The 10492-nt window shown below is 43.7% G+C and overlaps 1 long non-coding RNA gene across 1 annotated transcript in view; it reads left to right on the top strand.

Moving 5' to 3' along the window:
• The first annotated feature begins 488 nt into the window (after positions 1-488).
• Positions 489-10492, top strand: part of LOC126489206 (uncharacterized) — a 24077-nt gene continuing 14073 nt past the window's right edge. The window contains exon 1 of the long non-coding RNA XR_007588882.1: positions 489-642. This is a non-coding gene — a long non-coding RNA (uncharacterized lncRNA). The remainder of the gene's footprint in view (positions 643-10492) is intronic.

The following is a 10492-nucleotide window of genomic DNA, read 5'->3' as shown; positions in this document are numbered from 1 at the left end:
CCGCTCCCCCCCCCCCCCCCACTCCCCCGTCCCGAGCTGGTGGTTGTAAACTTGATTGGCATTGGCTGCGCCCACTGATCCCTGTACTGAGTCCACTGAAGATTTAAGGTGGATCTAAGAGGCTGAAGCTGCAGGCGGAGCCTCGCTCTTAAGTTTTGGAAGAAAACCCCCAAACCGTGCGCTCGCTGCGTTTTACGAATCCTTTGGTCCCCAGGTCCGTGGGTCCCCGCCCAGTCCGCCGCGCTTCCCCCGCCCACCTTCCCCTGATTCCCCATTGGCCCGCGCGTGTAGTTTGAATTTTTTTTTTTTTTTTTTGGTTGCTTGTTTTCTTGTTTAAAAAAAAAATTACAGTACCGTATATCATGTGATGAGACTTACTTGGGCAGCCTGAGGTGGGGTGTTTTAGCTGGTTTGGTTGAAGGCGGTAGGGAGCAGGATGGGTGGAGCTTTCTGTTCCAAAAGTTACCCCCGCCCCCAAGTGCCGTTGACAGAGTGCAGGCGGGAAGCTTCGGCTGGGGTAGAGATGTAGCATCAAACATTCATGGATGTCCAGGGAGTGCGGGCCCACAGGCTGCTGGCCAGAGGTACTAGGAGGGCACAGGCGGAGCCCGACGAGGATGCACCTTCCCCTGCCCTGGAAAGGTAGATTTGGGGAGGGTGGGAGCGGGTAGGTATCCTGGAAATGATTATTTTCCCATCCAGGAAATAAACCAAATGCAAGGTGTGTCTACAGACTCTATTTAGAGCAAAGAGGGTGTTATTCCGGGGTTAGAATATGTCAAAATTCATCACGACATAGGCAGTTGGTGTCCTTTTCTTTTGTTTCTTTCTTTTTCTTCTTTACTTTAAAGAAACGCAAAACAAAAAGCCAAACCTAACAAACTCTGTTTTCCAGTGTTTTTGCTTGAGAATGAGGTAGGGGATACAAAAGTCCCTTTGATTTCTGGGTCTGAAAATTCATTGGAAAGAGTATGTTAAGATTTAGGACAATTTGCTGGGTAGCACAGGTCTAATACAAGTGGTGATGTTTTTAGATTAGAATCCAATTATGTTTCTTTTTGCAGTGAAGCATTTAAGCGTTTATAATAATTCAAACGTAGCCAGTCCCAATCAGCTTTCACTGAATTGGTAAAGCCAGCATACACATACCTTTTTTTCTTTGCCTTTCTTCCTTCGCCTTAAATAAAGTTTCCCCTGATGTCTTCTTCAGCCTTCTTTAGCCAGATGCCCAGCCCTGGCCTCCCCACAGTTCCTAAACCAATATTCTGTGTTTTTAGCTTTTAACTGCCCCATCCTGAACTGGCCAGACAAACCCCTTAACTCCCCCCAGCACATTAAGGTCTCTGACTGCCGTCATAAACCCACCTGCTCAGGTCTCTAGGCTTTATTCATTGACTCTGTCAGAGGTGCATGGTCTCTTCTGCCTTTCTCGGGATCCACCTAATCAGAGTGGGCAATCTCTATAAGGGAAACCGCGTGAACCCTCAGGAGGAACTTGACTCCTGAGGACTATGTATGTAGTCTCAGGAAACCGGTCTCCATCTTGAATGTGACTCAGGCCCTGGATGTGCCCCTGACCGGGTGTTGTAGATAAGATTCAGATAGCAAATGACTATGCAGACTGGTTTTGAAGTTTGTGCTTGGCATGGTGGAGAGCACACCTGCAACCTCAACACTTGAGAGGTGAAGCAGGAGGAGCTGGCGTTCAAGGCCAGTCTTGCTACTTAGAGAGTTTGAAGTCAGCCTGGGCTGCAGGTGGCCCTCAAACATACAATCAAGGACACACAAAAAAGGGGTCATTAAATAATACTCAACAGGGCATGATGGTGCACACCTTTAATCCTAATACTCACAGAGCAGAGGCAGGTGGATCTCAATGAGGTCCAGGACAAAAATAAAAAATAATTTAGGGGCTGGCGAGATGGCTCAGCGGTTGAGAGCACTGACTGCTCTTCCAGAGGACCTGGGTTCAGCTCCCACATGGCAGCTCACAGCTCCAGTTCCAGGGACCCAACGCCAATACACATAAAATTAAAATAATTTTATAAAAGTCCCTTGCTCCCACCCCCACCTCCTAGATAAAGTCTTGCTGGCTTTGAACTCCCGGGCTCAGCGGATCCCTGACTTTAATCTCCCGACTAAGTGGGTTCATAGGCGTGTGCCACTGCACCCATCCTGACCTTTCAGGAAAAGGGAGGCCTTAAACTCAGACTCTAGAACAGCTAGGTAGAAATCTGCCAGCATGGAGGCCTTGGCAGGGAGGGCGTGGCTTGGTGGGTGAAGCGCTGGCCGCACAAGCATAAGGACCCAGGTCTGGGTTCCCAGAACGTGTGTTAGAAGCCAGCATTGGCAGTGCGCATTTTAAATCCAGCGCCGGTGAGTGGACAGACCAAAGTAGATTCTTGGGTCCCAGCGACATCCATTCTAGCTAGCACAGTGAGCTTCGGATTCATGGAGAGGGAGGGTAATAAAAGATGCCAGTGATGACTTGGGCATGCGTGGGTGCGTGCACACAGGACCAGTACATACACAGACGAACTCTACTCGTGAGTGAATACCTAGTCTTTAACCTTTAACCGGTATTACGCTTGAGCCGAATTGTTGGGGTACGTTACTGCTGACAGTGGTCCCAGAATGGAGCAGGAAAACGTACTGCGCGTTGACACGTTGACGTCATAGCTGTTCTAATACACGTTGACGTCATAGCTGTTCTAATATCATGGCACTGTGTATTGTTCACGTTTGTGATGCTGCTGGTGTAAATAAGCCGTGTGCAGCCAATCGCTGCCCCACAATTCCATACAATACTTGATGATAGTCAATGACTGTTACTGGCTTGTGCATGTATCACAGTAAAGTTTCTATTGAATACCTCCTGTTACCATCTAAGGGTATACTCCTCCTTAGATATGTGTTTAAGGTTAACTGTAAAAGACTCTCAGGTTAACCTTTCAGAAGGCATTATTGTCATCGTAAGGGGCAACAGTTCTAGGCATGTCCCTGCCCCTCACCACCTTCCAGGAAGACTGGATAAAAGGTAGAGGCAAAAGATGTCATATCGATTCTATCTTTCAGTGTCTGGATAGAAGCCAGAGCCTTGTGTCTGGCAGGCAAGCATACTAAAATTCAGTGGATGTTAGATTGGCCTTGAACTTACCGAGTAGCTGGCCTACACAGCTTGAAGCAATCTTCCTCCCTCAGCCTCCCATGTGCTTGTGTTACAGATGTGCACCACCACACCTGGCTCAGATAAAGATGAACTTGATCCTGTGTGGCTAATTAACAAAAAATGTTTTTCTAAAGTGGTCTTTTTTTGTCGTTTTGTTTTTATGTGCGTTGGTGTTTGGCCACGGGTGTCAGGCCCCCTGAAATTGGAATTACAGACAGTTGTGAGCTGCCGTGTGTGTGTTGGGAACTGAACCCGAGTCCTTTGGAAGAACAGTCAGTGCTCTTAACCACTGAGCCATCTCTCCAGTCCCCAATTTTTTTTTTAAAGTACATTAAAGCAGAAGGGTTGGGGACGTAGGTAGAATACTGGCCTACCATGAGCAGGCCCTAGTTGTGATCCCCAGCTCCTTGTATCCTGGTGCATGCCTGTAATCCTGGCACTCAGGACGGAGGTTGGGAGAACCAGAAATTCAAGGTCATCTTCAGGCCACAAAGCAAGTTAAGAGGCCCAGCTGGCCTGTATGAGACTAAACCAAAACAAAGAAAACAACAACCGAGCAACAAACAAAGAAGAACCTCACAGATGAAGCACATAAAGAAAATAGTTTTAAATATCTGTACAATGTGTTCTAAGTTAGATGTTATTATAAAAGTTAAAAAAGTTATTTATTTATATATTTACTTATTTTAAAGAAAAGGCAGGCATAGTCGCACACGGCGGTAATCCTAACACTTGAGAGGGGAAGCTCAATGTCATTCTTGGCTACACAGTGATTCTAAGGGCAGCCTGGGTTACATAGTTAAAAAAAAAAAAAAGAAAGAAAGAAAAGTGTTATAAAAAACATGTCGTAGAAGTTAATTTATCATTTAAGACAAATGGTTAAACTAAATGACATTTAGTCCAACTGTCCAGGGTGTGTAGAGTCCGCAGTAATGTGTCAGTGGTCTCCACATTCATTGCCTGTTACTTATTCATTGATTGTCCCAGGACAAGTCTCAGACGTGCGTGCTCTGGTCTTGGTAAGAGTCCTATACAGTCCCGGCGTTTTATACTTGTTTGTTTGTTTTGAGGCAGTCGAGTGACCCTCACGCGTACTCTGTAGTCGACCTGGCCTTACACTTGGTCTTCCTGTCTGCCTGTCAGTACAGGCACTAAAGGCAGAGACTGCCACAATCGGCTTCCATTTTGTATCTTTTCTGCAGTTTTTTTTTTTTACTCAGCATTTTATACACGGTGTAAGCTATTTTATGCACTGTTTTTACTTTTCTGGGCTTAGATGTTTGGATAGACAAATATTATTGTTACAATCACCTAAAGTATGCGATCTGGGCCAGGCTGTTCAGATGGGAGGGCTAGGAGCTGCAGCCTCTATCCTGGAGCCTAGATGTGCAGCTGGCTGTACCTTCTGTAGTCCGCTCCGTGGTGTTCACACAGTCACAGCACATTGGTCCGGAGGTGTCTCTGTGATCAGCAACACATGACTGTATTTCTGATGAAATCAGACTTGATTGCCGCAGCTCTCCTGTTCCTGGGAGGAGAGACAGGGAAGTCCAGGATATTAGGAATAACTGAGGGAACAAACTCCAAAGTGCAAACAGGTCACATTTACTACTGATATTTAAGGGACGAGAAGGTGGTGGGTAGATGTGAAATTCTCATTCTAGGGCGACCTGCACTGGTAAACAAGAGCACTGTATTCTTTGACAGGAATACTGCCCATGGCAAAGATGATAACCTCACCAATGCCTTTACAGTAACCATTAACTTTGACTATCGTGTGTCGTGTATCCTCCCTGTGACCCCCAGGAGCTAGGGATCCAACCCAGAGCCTCCTGCATGCTAGGCGGGTGCTCTACCACGGAGTCACGGCCCCTGCCCCCTCCCCTCACTGTTTCTCCCTCCCTTTCAGTCTCTGATGCACCCAGGCCGCATTATTTATAAGAATGCAGACTGTGGTTTCATTTCTGGTGAGATCAATCCTTCTGCTCTGTTTTCTACCCCCTTCCAGAAATTTCCCAGCTTCTTTTGTCCTATGTGGATTTAAATTTTCTGATTTTAATTATTGCTGGCTTTATTTTGTTATTTTTTATTTTATTTTATTTTATTTATTTTTTTTCGAGACAGGGTTTCTCTGTAGCTTTGGAGCCTCTCCTGGAATTAGCTCTTGTAGACCAGGCTGGCCTGAACTCACAGAGATCCACCTGCCTCTGCCTCCCTAGTGCTGGGATTACAGGTGTGCACCACCACTGCCCAGCTATTGCTGGCTTTAAAGAAGTGACAGGGGAGACCAGATGTTTGGCAGCACACCTGTGGCCCCAGCACTTTTGAAGCAGAGAATAAGGAGTTCAAGGTCATCTCCAGCTCTGCAGTAGGTTGAGCCCAGCCCAAGCTCCATGAGACTCTGTCCTGAAAATAAAAGGAAAAAAAAAAAGAGCACGCAAAAGGAAATAGGAAAGAAAAGGCCAGGCAGTGATGGTAGAAGGGTTTTCTAGGGTGCATAAGGTTCTGGATTTGAAGCCCAGCACCATAAATAACAATAATAAAACGAGGATCCTTATGTCACATTTTCTACTGGAATAAATGCTCGAAGAATTAGAAAGGTTGTAGTAGAGGGGCCGGCGAATTAGCTGAGTAGGCAAAGAGACTCAGCGAGCAAACACGGAAAACCTGAGTTCAATCCTGAACCCCATGTACAGGTGGAAGGAGAGAACCAAGGAAGACAGTTGTCTGTCTTCCACACACAATGCGTCACACCCCCATCGCACGCATACACACACGCATGCACACATAATAAATTATTTAAAATTGAAAGAAAGGAAGGAAGTAGAAAATACGAGATCATAAATATAAACAAAGAAACCTGAGAGAATTTTTAAAACCTGTGTGCTGTGCCATGGGTATGGTATATGTACTTGTTAGTGCTTTTGTGTGTGTGTGTGTGTGTGTGTGTGTGTGTGTGTGTGTGTGTGTGTAGAGGCCAGAGATTGAGGTCAGGTGTCTTTCATTCATCACTTTCAACCTTATTTTTTTCCAGACAAGGTCTTATACTGAATCTGAAGCTCATCGATTAGGCCAGGCTGGCTGGTCGTTGCCACTGCAGGGGTCTGCCTGTATCTACCGAGAGCCCTGTTTTGACCATGCTTTTGCAGGCATGGGTCCTGGGGGGTCCAGCTCTGGTCCTCCTCCCTGTTTTAAAAACAGGCACTTTATCAACTGAGCCATTAGCCAAGCCCCCTGAGAAAAATTTTGAAAATTAAATATCAGAGTGGGGAAGGTATTTCTAAGTATGACAGAAAAACATAAAATTCATAAAATGAAATAGCAATAAATTTGATGACATAAAATTATAAATTAAATCCCTTAATTAATTTTTTTCAGTGTAGAATGTACCCTAAGCAAAGTTAAAAAAATAGGCAATGGTGATGATTTCACAGTAATGTGAATGAAAAAAACATTTTAAATTATCAGGTGGATAACTGTTTTGCCCTCCTGCATGTATATGCACTAAGTGCCTGGTGCCCTTAGGTGAGAAGAAGTCAGTAGATCTCCTGGAATTGAATTTACTGAAGTTTGTAAGCCCTAATGTGGGTGCTGGGAGTGGAACTTGGGTCCTCTGCAAGAGCAGCAAATGCTCTTAACTACTGAGACATCTCTCCAGCTCCAACATATTTAATATATTAATACATTATTATATATTTATATATTTAATACAAATATATTTTATGCCACTGAACTGTACTGTTAAAAATAATTTTAAGTAATAAATTTCAGTCTTTATGTCTTTAATCACACACTGGAAAAAACGCACAGAAGAGAGGCTGGAGAGATGGCTCCGTGGTTAAGAGCACTTGCTGCTCTTGCTGAGGGCAAGAATCGAGGTCCTAGCACCCACATCAGGTCGCTTAGCTACCTGTAACTCCAGCTCCAGGCCCTCTTCTGACCTCAGATGACCGCGTTCACATGTGCACATGCCCTCACATAGAGACACACATGTATACATCACTAAAATAAATTGAATATTAAAAAAATAAATGCACAAATTGTATTAGAAAATTAAAGTTTGTTCCTGTTCTATCTAAAAACAGCTTCCACATTCACACCATCAGACAAGGGAACAGTGGTTTGACTTCAAACTCCGACTGCTTGGGTTGGAGTCCCATTGACTTAACCGTTTGGGGGGGAGGAGGTTGTTTTGTTTTGAGACTGGGTCTCAAGTAATTTAGGCTGACCTCAGACCCACTTTGGAGCTGAAGATGGCCTCAACCATCTAACTTCAAGCCACCATTTTGTCTTTTATATAATGAAGATGTTTAGTGTTTTCATGAAGTCATTAAAAATGTCTCGTGGAGCCTGAGTATGGTGGAAAATGTCTATAATCCTGGCACTGGGGAGGTGGGGGTGTAGGGTCAGGAGTTCAAGGTCATCCTTGCCTATACACCCAGTTCAGGGCCAGCTTGGTCTGTGTGAGACCTTAACTCACTGTCCCTAAGCAGTGGACTACTTAATATGTGTGTAGTACTCGGCACATCCCCTGGCACATAACCAATAATAACAACTAGATATTTATAAATAATGTGAACAATGGCATGCCCTTCTTTTGCCTTTTTTTTTGTTTTCTTACAGTTCCCTTAGCCAGAACTTTGCTAATATTGTAAATCTATTTTCTCTCTTTTTCGTTTTTGTCCCCCCCCCCCCTTTTTATTTAAAGGATGGTTTCATGTGGAGTAGACAGACCTTGAATTACTTCCCTTCTGTCTCCAAGTGCTGGGACTAAGGGTCTATGTCTCCATGCCTAGCTATATATTTTTATATTCTCTCTTTTCTTTTGGTTTTTGGAGAAAAGGTCATTCTGCCCTCAAGCTCATGCTGATTCTCCTGCCCCTTTCTTCTGAGCGCTGGATTATAGATGTGAGCAACCTTGCCCATGTCTGTTTTTCTAGTTTTCATGACTACCATTTTTTTTTTTTTTTTTGGTTTTTCTAGACAGGGTTTCTCCGTAGCTTTTGGTTCCTGTCCTGGAACTAGCTCTTGTAGACCAGGCTGGCCTCAAACTCACAGAGATCCGCCTGCCTCTGGCTTCCAAGTGCTGGGATTAAAGGTGTGCGCCACCACCACCCGGTGACTACCATTATTTTTAAGAAAAACAAACTTGCCAGGCAGTGGTTGTACATGCCTTTAATCCCAATACCAGGGAGGCAGAGACAGGTGGATCTCTGTGAGTTCAAGGCCAGTCTGGTCTATAAGAGCTAGTTCCAGGACAGGTCCAAAGCTATAGAGAAACCCTGTCTCGAAAAACCAAAAAAAAAAAAAAAAAGAAAAAAATTGCTGTTATAATTTATTATTATTTTTTAAATTTTTATTGAGCTCTACTTTTTTCTCTGCTCGCCTCCCTTCCTCTCTCCTCCCCTTCAACCCTCTCCCAAGGTCCACATGCTCCCAATTTATTCAGGAGATCTTGTCTTTTTCTGCTTCCCATGTAGATTAGATCGATACATTATTATTATTTTTTGATACGGGTCTTGCTATGTAACCTTGGCTAGCCTAGAATTTACTATGCTGGCCTAGAACTGTAATCCTCTTGCCTCAGCCTCCAAAGTGCGTGGATCACAGGTGTAGGTTACCACATCTAGCTTTTTTATTTGGTAAGTTTTATTTCTCTAGTCTTGTTGAGAAAGGGCCATTCTGTAGTCCAGTGTGAACTCAAGGTGACCTTTTTGCCTTAGTTCCCTGAGTGTGGAATTATAGGCATGCACCATCATGCCCGACTGAAAAACAAATGTTTAAAATTGACATTCAGTAAACAGAATCAATATGCCACAAAAATGACTGAAATGGTAAATTTTATGTTTTGTTTCACTAAGATGAACACAGTTTAAACAATAAGGCATTTGTTGGATTTAAGCCCATCCCTAATCATTTCTGGAGTGACCTAGCATAGGTTTATTTGTAGTGATGAGCAACCCACCCACGTACAAAGACAATATTGAAGAAGAAAAGGGTTGGTAATACAGCAAAGGGGTCATTTCTTAGCTGGTAATAGTCGTGCCTGCCGGTAATCCCAACACCAGGGAGACTGAAGCCGAGGGATGATGACTTTAAGAAAGCTTTTGGCACACAGTGAGATCCTGGCTCAAACGACCAAAGGAACCGGAAGACCACTGCTGTGTGTGGTAGTACCTGCCAGGAACCCTAGAACCCCAGAGGTGAGGGCCAACGATCAGTTACAGGCCAGCTTCTGCAACATTGATTTGGAGGCCAATATCCACATGGCCATGTCTTATTCCACAACCACCAAAAGAAAATAAAAATCACCCCCAAAACAAAACCAACAAAAAGAAAGAAATCTCAACCAAACCAAACCAAACCAAACCAACCAACCAAGCAAACAAAAATCCCACCACTAACAAAACACACACACACACTCACACCATAAAGTTTAGGTAAATTGAGTCAGAAACAGCATCACCCAGAAGCAAGTATGGCTGGTCTTGAGTTTCACAGTACTTCCCTCCAAGGTTGAGTGATTTTTTTTTTCCCAGCTTCACTGGTGACCAAGGAAGCAAGGCGACTGTGTGTGGGATCTGTGACTAACCAGAGTCAGGATAAGATCCCTGTCTTCAAAATAGCTAAGCCTTGGCTTAGTGGCATCGCCCGCTTTCCTGTAGACACCCAGGTGGCCCCTTGCAGTCAGGGCAGCTGCCTCTCACAGGCTTGCCGCCCCGCTTCTAATGCTTTGTGATCCGCTCCAAGGAACTGGAGTCATTTGCCTTCAAACTGGAGTCTCTTTTTAAAGATACAAATAGCTACAAGGTCTCAAGCATGTAACCCAGGTTCGGGCCACTACACTCAGCTAAAATGTCATTTGTTATTTATTTCATGACAAATGTCAAATGTCACATCAGTAAAGAAAGACTATTATACAATTGATGACAGCAAAACTTGGGGAAAATGTTAAATCCCTTCTACCTACATACATATACATATACACGCACATATACATACACTATACACATATACACACACTACACACATATGCACAATACTTATACATATATCCACATACATACACACCACATACATAACACCATACATACACATACCACACATGTATATACATATACATACATATACACGGATCACACACCTATATGTATGCACATACATAGAAACACAAATATGCACATATATCATACACATACTTATATACACATATTATACACATTCTTATACACTGATGATTTAAAATGTATATTCTTTATTTTGCTATTCTTTTTTACAAATTTACTTTTTGGGAAACAAACAGTAATGTGTATTTTCTAAAAT

This window comes from Alexandromys fortis, unplaced genomic scaffold (genome assembly GCF_014885135.2).
Source record: "Alexandromys fortis isolate MF-2015 unplaced genomic scaffold, M_Fortis_MF-2015_v1.1 scaffold_223, whole genome shotgun sequence".
In the NCBI taxonomy this organism is placed as follows: Eukaryota; Metazoa; Chordata; class Mammalia; order Rodentia; family Cricetidae; genus Alexandromys; species Alexandromys fortis.
This window is presented reverse-complemented; position numbering and strand designations above follow the sequence as displayed.